The following is a 20,211-nucleotide window of genomic DNA, read 5'->3' as shown; positions in this document are numbered from 1 at the left end:
ATTATATTGACTCCTTTTTTACAAAGGAGGACCATCATCTCCGCCATCACCTTGGTGAATACCCTCGGTGCCGTGGAGAGACCGAATGGCAACGTCTGGAACTGGTAACGGCAATCCTGTACTGCGAATCTCAGATAAGCTTGGTGAGGAGTATAAATGGGAACATGCAAGTAAGCATCCTTTATGTCTACTGACACCATGAAGTCTCCCTCATCCAGACTGGAAATCACTGCCCTCAGGGATTCCATTTTGAACTTGAACCTTTTCAGGTAGAGATTCAGATTTATCAGGTTTAAAATCAGTCTGATCGAGCCGTCCGGCTTCGGAACTACAAAGAGGCTTGAATAAAAACCTTCTCCTTGTTGTGACAAGGGTACCAGGACAATGACCTGATCCTGACATAATTTTTGAATTGCCGTTGTTACTGCCTCTCTTTCTGGAAGAGAAGCTGGCACGGTCGATTTGAAAAATCGGCATGGGGGATGTCTTGAAACTCTAGTTTGTACCCATGGGACACTATTTGTAAGACCCATGGGTCCAGACCAGATTGAATCCAACTTTGACTGAAAAGTTTCAGATGTGCTCCCACCCAAGCGGACTCCCGCAAGGGAGCCCCAGCGTCATGCTGCAGATTTGGCAGAAGTAGGGGTTGACTTCTGCTCCTGGGATCCTGGAGATGCTGCGGATTTCTTTCCTTTTCCCCTTCCCCTACCTGCAAGGACCTTTGGACTTTTTGTATTTGTTGGGCTGAAAGGACTGCATGTGAGAGTGATGTGTCTTTTTCGCCGATGCAGGAGCATAAGGCAAGGGTGTCGACTTACCTGCGGTAGCCGGCGAGACTAACGCATCCAGCATATCACCAAATAAGGCCTCACCTTTTTACAGGAGAGCCTCCAAATTTCTTTTGGAATCTGCATCAGCATTCCACTGGCGAATCCACAACGCCCTCCGAACCGATACTGCAATGGTAGAGGCTGCTGAACCCAAGAGTCCAATATCCTTCATAGCTTCCAGCATGTATGCGGCAGCGTTTTTGATATTACCTAACGTTAGGAGTATCTCGTCTCTATCAATCGTGTCAATTTCCGATGACAAGTTATCTGACCATTTTTCAATAGCACGACTCACCCCCGCGCAAGCAATGGTGGGTCTGAGCAGCGTACCATTGGCCACATAAATAGATTTTAACGTAGTCTCCATTTTGCTGTCTGCCGGCTCCTTTAGTGAAGCCGTCCCAGGTGCAGGGAGAATCACCTTTTTTAACCTTGACAGTGCACTGTCTAACACCGGGGGTGATTCCCATCTTTTCCTGTCCTCTAAAGGAAAAGGATAAGCAATCTGTGAAATTTATTTTCAGGATTCACCCACACTCCCTCAAAAAGAGTATTTAGCTCGTGGGAAGGAGGGAAAGTTACCTTACATTTATTTTCCTTATAGAAATAAGCCTTCTCCTGAGGTACAGTAGGGGCTTCCGTAATTTCTAAGACCTCCTTTATTGCAACAATCATATATTGTATGTTTTTTGCCAATTTAGGATTTATCTCCCTGGAATCACTAACGACGACACAAGAATCAGAGTCCGTGTCGGTATCAGTATGTACAATGTTTGCAAACGGTCTCTTATGTGACCCAGAGGGGTCGCCTGCGGATGAGACAGCAGAACCCTGAAAAATCACATCTTCAACTGATTTTCTCCAGCTTTCTGCATGAGACTCAGACTTATCTAATCTCCTACTGATATGATTCACACTATCACGTATTTTTTTCACCCATTCAGGCTCGTGGTGTGCCGGCAGCGCCACCACATTACAACTCTGTGTCCCTAAAATGGCTCCCTCAGGGGAAGAACTCCCTGCCTCAGACATGTCACACACGTGAACAAACACACCACAGACACTCCTGGACTTATAGGGGACAGACCCACAGTAAAATCTGTCAGAAGGACACAGATAGGAGCAGCCAGTTCACAAACCCAGCGCTAGTAACACAATGCCTGTGAAACATACAATGCACACTGACATACAGCGCTTTTTATAATGTAAATACACAATGTAAAGCACCAATTTCACTGTGACCTCCCCCCCCACCCCCTTTTTGCACCCTGATACTTGTATTCAGTAGTGGAGGAGGACCAGCGTTGTCTCTGCAGCCTGATGAGAGAAAATGGCGCTGAGCAGTGTGCTGGCTGACTGAGGAGGAAGCTCCGCCCCTGCAATGGTGCGTTTCTCCTCAGAAATTCTGATATTATTTATACTGGCGGGGGTAGGGCTGTGCCTCGGCATCTTTTGTCCCTTTTTTACCAGTTTTATAAGGTTTATGCTGCCCAGAGCGCCCCCCCCCCCCCCCCCGCGCCCTGCAGTGCCTGTGTTGTGTGGGCAGTATGGCGCGCTGCGCTCCCGCCAGTCGCGTGGTACCTTTAGCTGTCACCTTGATTGAAGATCTCTCTTCCAACACTCACCTATCTTCTGACTTCTGGCTCTGCAAGGGGGGTGATGGCGTGCTGTGGGAGTGAGCATCTAGGCACAGCTAGCATTCAGTACCCTTCAGGAGCTCATGGTGTCCTGTCAGCCAGAAGCAGAGCCATGAAACTCTTTAGGAAGTTGGTTTCTACTTCTACCCCCTCAGTCCCACGAAGCAGGGAGTCTTGCCAGCAGTCCTCCCTGACAATAAAAATCCTAACATAAGTCTTTTCAGAGAAACTCAGTAGAGCTCCCTGGGAGTGCATCCAGTCTGCCTGGGCACATTTCTAAAACTGAGGTCTGGAGGAGGGGCATAGAGGGAGGAGCCAGTTCACACCCTTGAAAAGTCTTAAAGTGCCCATGGCTCCTGCGGAACCGTCTATACCCCATGGTACTGAAGTGGACCCCAGCATCCTCTAGGACATATGAGAAAAAGTTAGCAATTGGGCAAAACCATGTGCACTGCAGGTGGGGCACATGTAACATGTGCAGAGAGATTTAGATTTTGGTGGGTTATATTGTTTCTGTGCAGGGTAAAAACTGTCTGCTTCATTTCTACACTGCAATTAAGATTTCAGTTTGAACACACCCCACCCAAATCTAACGCTCTCTGCACATGTTACAATTGCTTACTTTTGTGATTTGCTAACAAACCTGAGTAAGGCCCTGTGTCTCCTGTCTGCATGCAGGGAAGCATACTGCTGGTACTTTTTGCCGAGTCCCAGGATGGACAGTAATCTGAGTTTTCAGCATAGTATATGGAGGAGGGGGTGCAGAGTATGCGGTATATGGCAGGAGCAGTATATAGAGGAGGAGGGTGCCCTGTATATAAGGGTCACTATAAATGGGGGGGTGCATAACATGGAAGAGGATGGAGGTGCACTTATATAGGGGCAGTATATGGTGGAGGGTGCAGTGTACATAGGGCATGTGTGTATCCGTGTCCTGAACAGAGCACCGTCGGGCGCCCCCCAGTGGCCGGTGGCGGCACCACAGAGGAGACTATATTGAAAAAATCTACATCTCTTTCTCCCCAGTCCCTATCTTGCACAAACCCCTTCCCTCTTTCTCCCCCAGTGCCTATCTGCCCTTATCCCACTCTCCACCCTCCCCAGTCGCTATCTGCCTCTACTCCCACTCTCTCCCCAGCCCCCTCTATCCATAGGCAGCAAGTGTGAAACAGTCAGATTAGTATTATTAATATTGGTGGCAGCAGGCTAGGAGGCTGTAACATCACCTGTGACAGCACACAAAGGAGTAATTTCGTCCGTGTAGCGGCCTCTAGTGGCCGCCGGCGCACATAACAAAGCTGAGGGGCAGCCTTAGCTTTTTATTATACAGGATTTGGTGTTATAAATATCTGATTTGTATTATTCTATTCATTTTTGTATATAAATCCAGAAGGAAGGCAGCAATAAATTGTCTGAATTAAGTTGCAGGAAGGAAAAGCGCATTGAAAAAAACCGAGTTTTATGGTAAGAACTTACCCTTGTTAAAACTCTTTCTGCGAGGTACACTGGGCTACACAAGTCTGGACAATGGGGGTGTAGAGTAGGATCTTGATCCGAGGCATCAACAGGCTCAAAGCTTTGACTGTTCCCAGAATGCACAGCGCCGCCTCCACTATAACCCCGCCTCCCAGCACAGGAGCTCAGTTTAGTTAACCAGCCCAATGCAGTAGCAGGAAAAGAGACGACAACGGTTAGTAGCCACATACACCACACTCTCACGACAAGAGAAGTGTCAGCGGCTAATGCCATATCAACCCAAAGAAGCTAAGTGCGTCAGGGTGGGCGCCTTGTGGAGCCCAGTGTACCTCACAGAAAGAGTTTTAACAAGGGTAAGTTCTTACCAAAAAACTTGTTTTCTGCTGCGGGGTACACTGGGCTCCACAAGTCTGGACAATGGGGATGTCCTAAAGCAGTTTCTTATGGGAGGGGACGCACTGTAGCGGGCACAAGAACCCGGAGTCCAAAGGAAGCATCCTGGGAAGCGGCAGTATCGAAGGCATAGAACCTTATGAACGTGTTCCCGGAGGACCACGTAGCCGCCTTGCACAATTGGTCAAGGGTCGCACCACGTTGGGCCGCCCCGAGAAGGTCCAACAGACCGAGTAGAATGGGCCGTAATGTGAACAGGAGCTGACAGACCAGCCTTCACATAAGCATGCGCAATCACCATTCTAATCCACCTGGCCAGGGTCTGCTTGTGAGCAGGCCAGCCACGTTTGTGAAATCCAAACAAAACAAAGAGAGAATCAGACTTTCGAATAGAAGCAGTTCTCTTCACATAGATACGGAGAGCCCGTACCACATCCAAAGACCACTCTTTGGGAGACAAATCAGGAGAAACAAAAGCTGGAACCACAATCTCCTGATTAAGGTGGAACGAAGAAACCACCTTAGGTAAATATCCGGGACGAGTCCTAAGAACCGCCCGGTCAAAGTGAAAAATCAGATATAGGGAACTACAAGACAAGGCACCCAAATCCGACACTCTTCTAGCAGAGGGAATAGCCAGCAAGAACACCACCTTAAGGGAAAGCCACTTAAGGTCAGCTTGAACCAAGAGGTTCAAATGGAGGCTCCTGCAACGCCTCCAAAACCACCGACAAGTCCCAAGGAGCCACAGGCAGGACATAGGGAGGTTGGATACGCAACACACCCTGAGTGAAAGTATGAACATCAGCTAAAGTCACAAATTTTCTCTGAAACCACACCGACAAGGCAGAAATATGAACCTTGAGGGAGGCCACACGCAGGCCTAAATCTAGGCCTTGCTGTAGAAAAGCCAAAAGTTTGGCTGTACTAAACTTGGAAGCGTCATAATGGTTAGATGCGCACCAAACAAAGTAGGAATGCCAGACCCGATGGTAAATCCGAGCAGAGGCCGGTTTCCGGGCCCGCAACATAGTTTTAATGACCTCTTCAGAAAAACCCTTAGCTCTTAAGACGGAAGCTTCAAGAGCCACGCCGTCAAAGACAGCCGGGCTAGGTCCTGGTAGACACAGGGGCCCTGAACGAGGAGGTCTGGGCGTTGTGGAAGTAAAAGTGGACGCTCTGACGATAGGCCTTGCAGGTCTGAGAACCAGTGCCGTCTGGGCCACGCCTGAGCTATGAGAAGCAGATTTCCTTTTTCTTGCTTGAACTTCGGAATTACTCTGGGCAGGAGTGACACTGGAGGGAACACGTACGGCAGCCGAAACCTCCACGGCACTGCCAGCGCCTCCACGAATGCTGCTTGAGGATCCCTTGTCCTTGCTCCGAAGACCGGAACCTTGTGATTGTGTCGAGACGCCATCAGATCCACATCTGGAAGACCCCACCTTTCCACGAGGAGTTGAAACACTTCTGGATGGAGGCCCTACTCGCCGCATGCATGTCCTGACGACTGAGAAAGTCCGCTTCCCAATTCAGGACTCCCGGAATGAATATTGCCGATATTGCCGGTAGATGGCGTTCTGCCCAACGTAGAATCCGTGAGGCTTCCTTCATTGCCAAACGGCTTCGAGTGCCGCCTTGATGATTTATGTAAGCCACTGTGGTGGCGTTGTCCGACTGTACGTGAACAGGACGGTTCTGAATCAAATGCTGGGCTAGGTTGAACGCATTGAAGACCGCCCGCAATTCCAGAATGTTGATCGAGAGGAGAGATTCCTCCTTGGTCCACCAACCCTGCAAGGAGTGCTGCTCCAGCACCGCGCCCCAACCTCTTAGACTAGCATCTGTCGTCAACAGGACCCAGTTGGATATTCAGAAGGGACGGCCTCTGCACAATTGTTGGTCCAGGAGCCACCAGAGCAGCGACAGACGGACCTCCGGAGTCAAAGAGATCATGTGAGACCTGATCCGGTGAGGCAGGCCGTCCCACTTGGCTAGAATCAGCTTCTGGAGGGGGCGAGAATAGAATTGAGCATACTCCACCATGTCGAATGCTGACACCATGAGGCCCAGCACCTGCATTGCCGAATGTATCGACACTTGCGGACGAGAAAGGAAGCAACGAATCCTGTCCTGAAGTTTCAGGACTTTCTCCTGAGACAAGAACAACCTCTGGTTGTGAGTGTCCAACAGCACTCCCAGGTGCTCTGAGCAGGGACCAGGGAGGATTTCTTCCAGTTGATGAGCCACCCGTGGGCTTGTAGAAACCGGACCATCATATCCAGATGACGCAGGAGAAGATCTGGGGAATTTGCCAGGATTAACAAGTCGTCCAGATACGGCAGTATCCTGACCCCTTGACGGCGGAGTACCACCGTCATCACCGCCATAATTTTGGTGAAGACTCGCGGAGCCGTTGTTAAACCAAAAGGTAACGCCCGAAACTGGTAATGGAGGTTGCCAATAGCGAACCTCAGGTATTGTTGATGTGACACTGCTATAGGAATATGCAGGTAAGCATCCTGTATGTCCAGGGAGACCATGTAGTCCCCAGGTTCCAAGGCCAGAACTATAGAGCGAAGGGTTTTCATACGGAACTTGGAAACCTTCACAAATTTGTTCAGTGCCTTGAGGTTGAGAATGGGCCGGGAGAATAGTACCACCGGCCCCTCTGAGCAAGAGGCACCTGTACTACGACTCCTGTATCCAGGAGGGTCTGTACCACCGAATGCAGAGTGTTTGCCTTTGTCTGGTCCAACGGGACGTCTGTTTGGCAAAATCGATGAGGGGGTCGGTTTTTGAAGGCTATGGCGTAACCTCGAGTGACGACTTCCCGTACCCAGGCATCTGAAGTGGTCTTCAACAATTCCTGGGTATACCCTAGTAGCCGGCCCCCCACCCTGGGATCCCCCAGGGGGAGGCCCGCCCTGTCATGCGGCAGGCTTATCGGTCTTGGCTGCTGGCTGACGGGCAGCCCAGGCTCTTTTGGGCTTCGGCTTACCAGGTTTGGAAGTGCGGGCCTGCTTATTGTACACCTGATCTTTTGCTTTACCTGAAAGACGAAAGGGGCGAAAGGACGTGCCTTTGGCCTTCGACACAGAAGGAGCTGTATTAGGCAGACAGGCAGTTTTGGCAGTAGCCAAGTCAGCCACTATCTTATTTAAGTCCTCCCCAAACAGAATATCCCCCTTGAAAGGGAGTACCTCCAGGGTTTTTTTTAGAGTCCAGATCCACAGACCAGGATCTCAGCCACAATATCCTGCGAGCCAGGACTGACGTAGTAGAGGCCTTGGCTGCTAGGATACCGCCATCAGAAGCCGCCTCTTTAATATAGCGAGAAGCTGTGACAATATATGACAAGCATTGTCTAGCATGGTCAGAGGAGATTTCAGCCTCTAACTCCAAGGCCCATGCTTCAATAGCCTCTGCTTCGCCCATGTAGCTGCAATAGTGGGCCTTTGTGCAGCACCCGTGAGGGTGTAAATCACTTTTAGACAACCCTCGACACGTTTATCCGTAGGCTCTTTGAGAGACGTGACGGTAGTGATAGGTAGAGCTGAGGAAACCACCATCCTAGCCACATGTGAGTCTACTGGAGGAGGCGTTTCCCAATTCTTAGACAGCTCTGGCGCGAGGGGATAGCGAGTCAGCATCTTCTTTTGAGGCACAAACTTTGTACCCGGGCTTTGCCAGGGTTCCTGACATATATCCACTAGGTGGTCAGAGTGAGGTAAAACTTGTTTAATCACCCTCTGACACTTGAACCTATCTGGTTTCTTAGGAGGAACGGATGGCTCGGGATCATCCGTAATCTGCAGAATTAACTTAATAGCCTCCAAAAGATCAGGAACATCCACATGTGAACTACCCTCCCCATCAGCCGTATCTGAGTCAGAACCTGTGGGGTCAGTGTATGTGCTGTTTTCATCAGACGAGGTGTCAGTGACAGCAGTGGATTGTGAGGAGACGAGCGCTCGCTTAGAGGACCTCTTGGACTTGGGCGAGCGTTGGTCAGACTTTTTAGTAGTCAGGGACTGGTTCAACTTCTTTAATTGAGCAGATAAATCGTCCGCCCACGGCGGGTTAGCTGCAGGGACCACATACGGTTGTACCGGCATTGGGGGTCCCATAGGGGGTGTTAGTTTATGAACTAATGTATGCAGAAGCGTGGAAAAAGCGGCCCACGGAGGGTCAGTATGTGCCTCCGTTGCCACAGTCCCACTGGGGGGCAAGGAGCCCCCAGAACCAGAGCCCACAGCTGCTATATTCTCCCCATATGTGCCTTTGGCTTCAGCAACACCAGCAGTGTGTTCCGCCCCAGAACCGTTACCCTCAGAAGCAGACATGATATAACTTGCAGTATGAGGTAACACAGTACAATTATTAGCAGCACTATATCCCTAAACCCAAACCCCTGCGCAGTGTAGTCAGCACCAGCAGAGATAAAGGAGAGATATGGTGACTAAATCACAGAGAAAAATACGTAATACAGTATATCTTTGTGAAAATCCTATATTAAAAAACACCTGACGCACCAAGCCCCCTCAGGTTATAGAATATAGGGATAGCAAGTTGAGTGAAAGACACGAGATGGAGACCACTCAGCTATCAATGCACACACAAATAGTCACAGTTTGTACAATGCAGAGGTTATTACAGACAATAATACTGCACTGGACTAGCTTACACAGCTATATAACAATAGATATAACAGTACACAGTAAGAAACTGGCTGTATATCACAGGGTAATTGTACTATAAACCCCTGACTAAGTGCACTCTTTCTTACTAACACTGACTAAAAAGGCAGGTAGAATACTTAAGTGTCATGTAAAGTCACAGCACTGACAACCAGGCGGCTTTACATAGGAGGATTTGCCCAAGCAGTCCCAGTAACAGTGAGCTGAGGGATAATGGCGCCGCAGACACTGACAGGGAGTGAGGAAAGACAGAGATGCAGCTCCAGGGCGGGAACACTTGCTGGAAATGGCGCCCTGGGGCTGGGGGAGGGGCTTCAGGTCTAAGCCTTATCCCCCTTGCTGGCAAAACCACCGGGTACTGTGGGCGATATTAAAATCGGTTTTAATTGAAAACCTGACCTGCGCCCATGCCCTGGTGATCTAGTGGGATCGCCTGTATCCACAGTGTCCACCGTCAGCGCGCGCGGCCCACCTCCCACTGACCGCGCCGGATCGCGATAAAGACCGGGTCCCGCGAGCGGGACCCACTTACCACCTCCCGAAGCGCGGCCACGCGATCCTGGAGAGCCCCAGCCGTGTGTGCCTAACGTGAAGTAAACCGGAGCCTCAGCTGTAGGTACCCCGCAACCAGGGCTCGGGAGTGTACAGCGCCGCTGGGGAGAGCTGGAGCTGCAGCAGAGAATGTCAGAAAACATTTACCCCTGCTGCTGCCCTTGAAGTCTTCACTTTTTACCTCACAAAAAGCTTTTCTTAGGGCTGCCTGGAACAGCCCCTCTGTTAAGTGCCTGTTTACTGCAGCACCAACTGACAAACTGAGCTCCTGTGCTGGGAGGCGGGGTTATAGAGGAGGCGGCGCTGTGCATTCTGGGAACAGTCAAAGCTTTGAGCCTGTTGGTGCCTCGGATCAAGATCCTACTCTACACCCCATTGTCCAGACTTGTGGAGCCCAGTGTACCCCGCAGCAGAAATGAGCAGTAACAACAGCTGTACATCTGTCTCTTTGACAGGGCAGTGCCTTCAGACCACATCAAAGAATGCCGTGGTCAGATAAGCAGATGTGACTAAACAGCAGATCCAGCACTGGAATCAGTGGTGTAGCAGGCATATACAGCAGTTGTGGTACACAGCAGAGGTGGCGACATTAGTGGCAGCGGGATCATGGCCATGGCGACAGGCCTGGAACCTGATGGATCCAGTAACAGTCAGCAATTATAGCAGAGTTTAGCAGTGGTTTCCAATTCAAGATAGCTACGTTGAGAAAATTGCGGCTTGTTGCAACATCACCCTACCCCTCTGGTTGGCTTATATGAGACAGCATGAGGCAGCAGCTGGTAGTCAGCCACAGATAAAGGAGCAGGCAGGGGCTCCCAAAGATAGAAGACACTGGAAGTCCGGGTGGGTGGTGGCCATGCAAAAGAGCTTAAAGGCTGTCACCCAACAGTAAAGATGCCAGAAGCCCTGGGGAGGCGGCGGCCATGCAAAAGAGATTAAAGGCCAAGCCTCCCAGGTGATGATGCAGAAAGAAGATGCCGGAAGTCCTAGGGAGGTGGCAGCCACACAAAAGAGCTTAAAGGTCATCCCTCACCAAGCGAAGATGTCAGAAGCCCTGGGGTGGTGGTGACCTTACAAAGAGCTTGAAGGTTGCCACCCCCACATGAAGATGCATGAAGAAAATGCCATAGGTCCTGGCGAGGTGGCAAATATGCAAAAGAATGTAAAGAACTTTGGCCCTCATTCCGAGTTGATCGCTCGCAAGGCGAATTTAGCAGAGTTGCTCACGCTAAGCCTACGCCTACTGGGAGTGTATCTTAGCTTCTTAAAATTGCGACCGATGTATTCGCAATATTGCGATTACAAACTACTTAGCAGTTTCAGAGTAGCTTCAGACTTACTCGGCATCTGCGTTCAGTTCAGTGCTTGTCGTTCCTGGTTTGACGTCATAAACACACCCAGCGTTCGCCCAGACACTCCCCCGTTTCTCCGGCCACTCCTGCGTTTTTTCCGGAAACGGTAGCGTTTTTATCCACACGCCCCGAAAACGCTGTGTTTCCGCCCAGTAACACCCATTTCCTGTCAATCACACTACGTTCGCCAGAGCGAAGAAAAAGCCGTGAGTAAAAATACTATCTTCATTGTAAAATTACTTGGCGCAGTCGCAGTGCGAATATTGCGCATGCGTACTAAGCGGAATTTCACTGCGATGCGAAGAAAATTACCGAGCGATCAACTCGGAATGAGGGCCTTTATTAACATACAATGAACCCCGCACCCACCGCCACCAGTGGTGCATGGGCAGAGCGCTTGGCTTTAAGTGTAGGGCTGATTGTTGCCTTTTACTTTTTGAGGTCCCCATTTTTTGAGGGATTTTAGCCCTGGGCTGACCAGTTTTGGGAGTTTTTAATGTACGGCAGTGGGACCCCACACTGTGTACCCCCGTGCTATGGCATTATCCCCCTGGCTGGTTCAGCTTTGTGCTGGTTATTAGTAAATAGGAGGGATCCCACAATGTTTTGTTTTTTTGCTGCATTTGTGATCCCAGCACTGCGACTGCACCGCCGCCTGGGATCAACATCGCAACCATCGGGCCTTGCGTGCAAAGAAATCTGCATCTGAGGTGCAGACCTTGGCCTTGCCATTCCCATAAAACTGAGGTTTACGGAATGTCTGCCATCTCTGCTCTTGCCTCCCGAATGCCAGGACCCGCTCTTCACATGCACAGAACGGGTCCTGCGCAGTTTCACGATAATCTGGAAACTGCACAGGGGATCGCACAAGCGATCCATACTAAATAAGCCCCATAGTCCTGTAAAATGGTAATAAATACATATTGCCCAATGGACATCATACACAGATTAGGGGAGTATAATTGCAAATCCTATTACACACAGATTGTCACAAAATGTTTTCCTTCTTCTGTGAGTTACTATTTCTTCCTTTATTATTAGAAACATCTGTTAAATTTATGATACTGTAGGTTAAACAGTGTTTGGCAAATGTCCTCCAATTATACACTCAGCTGCTACAACTAAGGCAGCTGGGGAAAATGTGCCTGAAACCTGGCTGTCTCAGCGGGGACTCCCAGCTTTAAACAAAGCCATCATCTTTATGCATTTATTTTTCAGGAAACTAAATCAATAAAACTATTTAACCATGGACTATGGAGATTAGATAATTTATTGCAATTTAGTAAACCAAAGCTGTCCAGATGGCTGCCAATGGACTTCTCGCAGCGATAAAAAAAAAATTAGATTTTAAACCTACCGGTAAATCTTTTTCTCGTAGTCCGTAGAGGATGCTGGGACTCCGTAAGGACCATGGGGATAGACGGGCTCCGCAGGAAACATGGGCACTTTAAGAAAGACTTTGACTCTGGGTGTGCACTGGCTCCTCCCTCTATGCCCCTCCTCCAGACCTCAGTTAGAGAAACTGTGCCCAGAGGAGACAAGGAAAGGATTTTTGTAATCCAAGGGCAAGATTCATACCAGCTACACCAATAACACCGTATAACTTGTGATATACTATCTAGTTAACAGTATGAAGAACAACATATCATCGGCCCAAAACCGATGAAACTATAACATAACCCTTATGTAAGCAATAACTATATACAAGTCTTGCAGAAGTAGTCCGCACTTGGGACGGGCGCCCAGCATCCTCTACGGACTACGAGAAAAAGATTTACCGGTAGGTTTAAAATCTTATTTTCTCTAACGTCCTAGAGGATGCTGGGACTCCGTAAGCACCATGGGGATTATACCAAAGCTCCCAAACGGGCGGGAGAGTGCGGATGACTCTGCAGCACTGATTGAGCAAACAGGAGGTCCTCCTCAGCCAGGGTATCAAACTTATAGAACTTTGCAAAGGTGTTTGACCCCGACCAAGTAGCAGCTCGGCACAGCTGTAGTGCCGAGACCCCTCAGGCAGCCGCCCAAGACGAGCCCACCTTCCTAGTGGAATGGGCCTTAACCAATTTCGGTAACGGCAATCCTGCCGTAGAATGCGCCTGCTGAATCGTGTTACAGATCCAGCGAGCAATAGTCTGCTTTGAAGCAGGGCCGCCAACCTTGTTGGCTGCATACAGGACAAAGAGTGCTTCTGTTTTTCTGATCCTAGCCGTTCTGGCCACGTAAATTTTCAAAGCCCTGACCACATCAAGGGACTCGGAATCCTCCAAGTCACGTGTAGCCACAGGCACGACAATAGATTGGTTCATATGAAAGGATGAGACCACCTTAGGTAGGAATTGAGGACGGGTCCGCAACTCCGCTCTATCCATATGGAAAACCAGATAGGGGCTTTTATGTGATCAAGCCGCCAATTCCGAAACTCGCCTAGCCGAAGCCAAGGCTAACATCATGACCACCTTCCAAGTGAGATATTTCAACTCCATTGTTTTAAGTGGTTCAAACCAATGTGACTTAAGGAAACTTAACACCACGTTAAGGTCCCAAGGCGCCACCGGAGGTACAAAAGGAGGCTGAATATGCAGTACTCCCTTACTCAAAAGTCTGTACTTCAGGTAAAGAGGCCAATTCCTTTTGAAAGAAAATGGATAAGGCCGAAATCTGAACTTTAATGGAGCCTAATTTTAGGCCCAAATTCACTCCAGTTTGTAGGAAGTGAAGAAAACGGCCTAGATGGAGTTCTTCCGTAGGAGCATTCCTGGCCTCACACCAAGAAACATATTTTCGCCATATTCGGTGATAATGTTTAGACGTCACGTCCTTCCTAGCCTTTATTAGCGCAGGAATTACCTCATCCGGAATACCTTTTTCCGCTAGGATCCAGCGTTCAACCGCCATGCCGTCAAACGCAGCCGCGGTAAGTCTTGGAACAGACAGAGACCTTGTTGTAACAGGTCCTGCCTTAGAGGAAGAGGCCACGGATCTTCTGTGAGCATTTCTTGCAGATCCGGATACCAGGTCCTTCGTGGCCAATCTGGAACAATGAGAATTGTTCTCACTCCTCTTTTTCTTATTATCCTCAACACCTTGGGTATGAGAGGAAGAGCAGGAAACACATATACCGACTGGAACACCCACGGTGTCACTAGGGCGTCCACAGCTACCGCCTGAGGGTCTCTTGACCTGGCGCAATACCTTTGTAGCTTTTTGTTGAGACGGGATGCCATCATGTCTATTTGGGGTAGTCCCCACCGACTTGCAATCTGCGCGAAGACTTCCTGATGAAGTCCCCACTCTCCCGGATGCAGATCGTGTCTGTGGAGGAAGTTTGCTTCCCAGTTGTACACTCCCGAAATTAACACTGCTGACAGAGCGCTTACATGATTCTCCGCCCAGCGAAGAATTCTGGTGGCTTCCGCCATTGCCACTCTGCTCCTTGTGCCGCCTTGCGGTTTACATGAGCTACTGCAGTAATGTTGTCTGACTGGATCAGAACTGGTCGATTGCGAAGTAAGATCTCCGCTTGTCGTAGGGCGTTGTATATGGCCTTAGTTCCAGGATGTTGATGTGAAGACAAGTCTCTTGACTTGACCAAAGTCCTTGGAAATTTCTTCCCTGTGTGACTGCTCCCCAACCTCGGAGGCTCGCGTCCGTGGTCACCAGGATCCAGTCCTGAATGCCGAACCTGCGGCCCTCTAGAAGGTGAGCACTGTTTAGCCACCACAGGAGAGATACTCTGGCCCTGGGGGACAGGGCGATCCGCTGATGCAATTGCAGATGCGACCCGGACCATTTGTCCAATAGGTCCCATTGGAAGGTCCTTGCATGGAATCTGCCGTATGGAATAGCTTCGTATGTTGCCACCATCTTTCCCAGAACTTGAGTGCAATGATGTACTGACACTTGTTTTGGTTTCAACAGGTTCATGACTAGAGTCATGAGTTCCTGCGCTTTTTCCGTCGGAAGAAAAACCCTTTTCTGGTCTGTGTCCAGAATCATGCCCAAGAAGGGCAGACGAGTTGTAGGATTCAGCTGCGACTTTGGAATATTGAGAATCCCGCCGTGTCGCTGTAACACATTCAGTGAAAGTGATACGCTGTTCAGCAACTTCTCCCGTGATCTCGATTTTATGAGGAGATAGTCCAAGTACGGGATAATTGTGACACCCTGCTTGCGCAGGAGCACCATCATTTCCGCCATTACCTTCGTGAAAATTCTCGGGGCCGTGGAAAGCCCAAACGGCAACGTCTGAAATTGGTAATGACAATCCTGTACTGCAAATCTCAGGTACGCCTGATGAGGAGGATATATGGGGACATGCAGGTATGCATCCTTTATGTCCAGAGATACCAAAAAATCTCCCCCTTCTAGGCTGGCGATGACCGCCCTGAGCAATTTCATTTTGAAATTGAACCGTTTTAAGTAAAGGTTCAGGGATTTTAAATTTAAAATGGGTCTGACCGAACCGTCCGGTTTCGGAACCACAAACAGAGTTGAGTAGTACCCCTGCCCTCTTTGAAGCAGGGGAACCTCTACCACCACTTGTTGAAGACACAATTTGTGAATCGCATGTAACACTATCTCCCTTTCCAGGGGTTGTTTCGGTAGGGCCGATATGAAAAACCGGCGAGGAGGCACTTCTTCGAATTCCAGCTTGTAACCCTGGGAAACTATTTCTATTGCCCATGTATCCACCTGTGAGTGGACCCAGACGTGGCTGAACAGTCAAAGACGTGCCCCCACAGGAGCTGACTCCCTCAGGGGAGCCCCAGCGTCATGCGGTGGATTTTGCAGAGGCCGGGGAGGACTTCTGTTCCTGGGAACTAGCTGTGTTATGCAGCTTTTTCCCTCTGCCCTTACCTCTGGCAAGAAAGGACGATCCACGTGCTCTCTTGCTTTTATTGGAACGAAAGGACTGCATTTGATAATGAGGCGCTTTCTTAGATTGTGAGGGAATATATGGCAAAATTTTTTATTTACCTGCCGTAGCCGTGGAGACGAGGTCCGAGAGTCCCTCTCCAAACAATTCCTCACCCTTGTAAGGCAACAACTCCATATGTCTCTTGTAGTCGGCATCACCAGTCCACTGTCGAGTCCATAAGACACGCCTAGCAGAAATAGACATAGCGTTTATCCTGGAACCCAGTAAACTAATGTCTCTTTGAGCATCCCTCATATACAAGACCGCATCTTTTATATGCCCTAGGGTCAATAAAATGGTATCCTTATCAAGAGTCTCAATATCTGTTGATAAGGAATCTGTCCATGCTGCTACAGCACTACAAACCCAGGCCGACGCAATAGCCGGTCTGAGTAACGTACCAGAATGTGTGTAAATGGACTTCAGGGTAACCTCCTGCTTGCGGTCAGCAGGATCCTTGAGGGTAGCCGTATCTTGGGATGGAAGCGCTATCTTTTTTGATAAGCGCGTCAAGGCCTTGTCCACCCTAGGGGAGGATTCCCACCGTATCCTGTCCTGCGACGGGAAAGGATACGCTGTTAGGATCCTTTTGGGAATCTGCAGTTTTTTGTCTGGAGTTTCCCACGCTTTTTCACATACTTCGTTCAGCTCATGTGAGGAGGGAAAGGAGACCTCAGGTTTCTTTCCTTTATACATGTGTACCCTCGTGTCAGGGACAGGGGGTTCCTCAGTGATATGCAACACATCTTTTATTGCGATAATCATATATCGAATACCTTTAGCCACCTTTGGCTGTAATTTTGTATCATCGTAATCGACACTGGAGTCTGAATCCGTGTCGGTATCTGTGTCAACTATTTGGGATAGTGGGTGCTTCTGAGACCCCGAAGGTCCCGGCGACATAGGGACAGGCATGGGTTGACTCCCTGACTGTGCCCCAGCTTCGGCTTTGTCTAGCCTTTTGTGCAATAAATTAACATTTGCACTTAAAACATTCCACATATCCATCCAGTCCGGCGTCGGCACCGCCGACGGAGACCTAACATTCATAAACTCCTCCTCCTTAGGTGAGCCCTCAACCTCAGACATGTCGACACACACGTACCGACACACCACACATACACAGGGAAGCTCTTTTCTGAAGACAGGTTCCCCACCAGGCCCTTTGGAGAGACAGAGAGAGAGTATGCCAGCACACACCCCAGCGCTATATGACCCAGGAATAACACAGTAAATTAATGTTTACCCAGCAGCGCTGTTTTATGTATCTGCGCCAATTATGTGCCCCCCCTCTACTTTAAAACCCTCTGTCACTGTGTGTCAAGCAGGGGAGAGTCCGGGGAGCTTCCTCTCAGCGGTGCTGTGGAGAAAAATGGCGCTGGTGAGTGCTGAGGGAGAAGCCCCGCCCCCTCAGCGGCGGGCTTCTGTCCCGCTCACTTTTTTCAATACATGGCGGGGGCTCTTTTTATACATGTACAGTGCCCAGCTGTACATGTATATATACATCTGTGCCATAAGAGAGGTTTATATTGCTGCCCAGGCCCCCCCCCTGCGCCCTGCACCCTTACAGTGACCGGAGTGTGTGAGGTGAAGGGGAGCAATGGCGCACAGCTCCAGTGCTGTGCGTTACCTCAGCGAAGATCCAAGTGTCTTCTGCCGCCTCAGATGGGTCTTTTCCTCACCTACTCACCCGGCTTCTTTCTTCCGGCTCTGCGAGGAGGACGGCGGCGCGGCTCTGGGACGGACGGCGAGGGTGAGACCTGCGTACCGATCCCTCTGGAGCTAATGGTGTCCAGTAGCCTAAGAAACAGAGCCCTGAACTCAGAGAAGTGGGTCTGTTCCTCTCTCCTCAGTCCCCCGATGAAGGGAGTCTGTTGCCAGCAGGCTCCCTGAAAATAAAAAATCTAACAAAAATGCTTTCTTACAGGAAACTCAGGAGAGCTCCTGAAATGCACCCAGTCTCCACTGGGCACAGTATCAAACTGAGGTCTAGAGGAGGGGCATAGAGGGAGGAGCCAGTGCACACCCAGAGTCAAAGACTTTCTTAAAGTGCCCATGTCTCCTGCGGAGCCCGTCTTTCCCCATGGTCCTTACGAAGTCCCAGCATCCTCTAGGACGTTAGAGAAATAGGATTTACGTCTTACCTGATTAAATCCTTTTCTTCGAGTCCGTAGGGGGCACTGAGATTAACGTTGGGTATAGACTGGAGATGGGAGAGAGGCTGGGCACTAAATGGTTACAAGATTTTACCCAGCAGCCCTCCTGCTCCCTTCTCCAAAGCCAGATTAAGGGGAGGGTGCAGGGCATACTGTACCCCAGGCCTCCATTTTCCAGGGGGCCCCCCTGCCGGAGGACACTGACGTCAATAGCTTTCCCTATTATGCAGCAGCAGAACCAGCTAGCTAGAATGCGAGCAGGACAGTATGCAGTGCAGGCAGAGACACAGGAGTATCAGGTTTCATGATCTACCTACCTTTCCAATCAGAGGAGAGCTAGGAGGGTGAAGAGAGCTGTGACACAGGGATCCCAGCTTCTCCTCCTCACTGCCTGGGTGTCTGGGTCCTGTGTAACCTGTTATCTAATCAGGGTCTAGAGAAAGACCTCCTGAGTCCTGTCCCAGTGTGTAAGTAGTACAGAGGTTGCTGCTATTCTTATATGTGACAAAATAAATTATAGATTTTATTTTTCTATGTGTATTTTAAGGTTAAGTTATCTTTGCTCCAGTACAAGAACATTTTATAAAATAGTTGTCTTTCAATTAGGTGGAGCTATAAACAGTACCCAGGCATTATTAACCACTTGCATGCCATGGTTGCATCAGATGCCACCACACAAGGAAGTGCTTTATCTGACGTGGCCGCACAAGATGCGACCAGTCAGATAAGACAGCATGGGAAGAGAAAGTTCCTGCTGTTGCTGCTTTCAGAAGAACCGGATTGTCCCTCCGCCTTCCTGCACCCTCCCCCAGTGTTTGCCGTGCGATCGATCAGTGCTGATCGGTCAGCACTGATCGGTCAGCACGGCAGGACCCCCAACCCAGCAGCTGCAGACAATAGCAGCAGCTGTGGAAGTGTAAATTAACCCTCCCAAGCCCCCACTGTGTACCTGGCGGTTGTCCCGGCATTATAAATGATAGTTGCGATGGTCGTGATGTTTCAGATGAACGTGATGTTCCGATGGTGACCACCGATGTTTAGAAAAACCTATTTTTTTACAAATATAAAAATAAAATGTTTTTAAATAAATTCATTTTTGATAAGTTTAAATACATGTTCTTCACCCTATTCATTCAGAAAAAAACAAAAACGACAATTTCTGAGAGGTTTTCAGGAAAAAAATTGTCAGTTAAGTGGTTAAACTATTAGTTTAAATCTAGTATATACCATTGGTTTAAATTTTATATACGTAATCCATACATCCCAACATGACCCATTCCAGGAGGGACAAACCGCTCTCTACCTGGACTTCCTTCTTAAGTTGTGATTGCAATCACCTGTATTTAAATACCATTCTTATTAATTAAATAGTTCAACACAGGTTACACCAATCATATATTAAGAGAGAAGTTCAGGTAGAGAGCATTTTGTCCCTCCTGGAATGGGTCATATACAGGTGTATTCACAATCTAATATACCCACCCCTTTCAACCAGGGCCCCCCTGTCTTAAGTGCCCCGGGCACCCCCATGGCTTAATCCGGCCCTGCCCTTCTCCACTATACCCTGCCCGAGCCATCAGCTCACCAGTTTAGTTAGCAAGCCAATGGCAGGAACGAGGAGAAGAAAGACCATCAAACACACAGAGGCACACTTATAGGAAGCTGGTCACACACCAGCTAATATAGGAACAAAGTTCAGCAATCAAGGTGCATCAGGGAGGAAAAGGATTTAACCAGCTAAGACATAAATCCTATTTTCTTCTTTGTCCACTAGGGGGCACAAGGATCAACACTGGAATGTCCCATAGCTGTCCCCTCAAGGGCGGGGAGGCTCCTGGGCTGCTCTATCTATGAACCCTACACTCGAAGGTGGCGGCAGGCAACACAAAGGTATCAAACACATAAAACCTGAGAAAGGTCTGGGCAGACGACCACGTGGCCACCTTGCAACGCTGCTCCGCAGAGGCCCCAGCTGAGCCGCCCAAGAAGCTCTGACTAATCAGGTGGAATGAGAAGTTAACCCAGTCAGAGTAGGAGGATCTGTCGCCAATTGGGCCTGATGGAAGAGGAAATCTGATCTGCGGATATCCTGGGTCCTGTCCACCTAAAAGTGGGGAGCCTGCACCACATTAAAAGAAGACAAAACCACAATTTCCCGGTTGATGTGAAACCGAGACACCACCCTGGGTAA

The sequence above is a fragment of the Pseudophryne corroboree genome, chromosome 3 (genome assembly GCF_028390025.1).
Source record: "Pseudophryne corroboree isolate aPseCor3 chromosome 3, aPseCor3.hap2, whole genome shotgun sequence".
Classification (NCBI taxonomy): Eukaryota; Metazoa; Chordata; class Amphibia; order Anura; family Myobatrachidae; genus Pseudophryne; species Pseudophryne corroboree.
Note: the sequence above shows the minus strand (reverse complement) of the source record.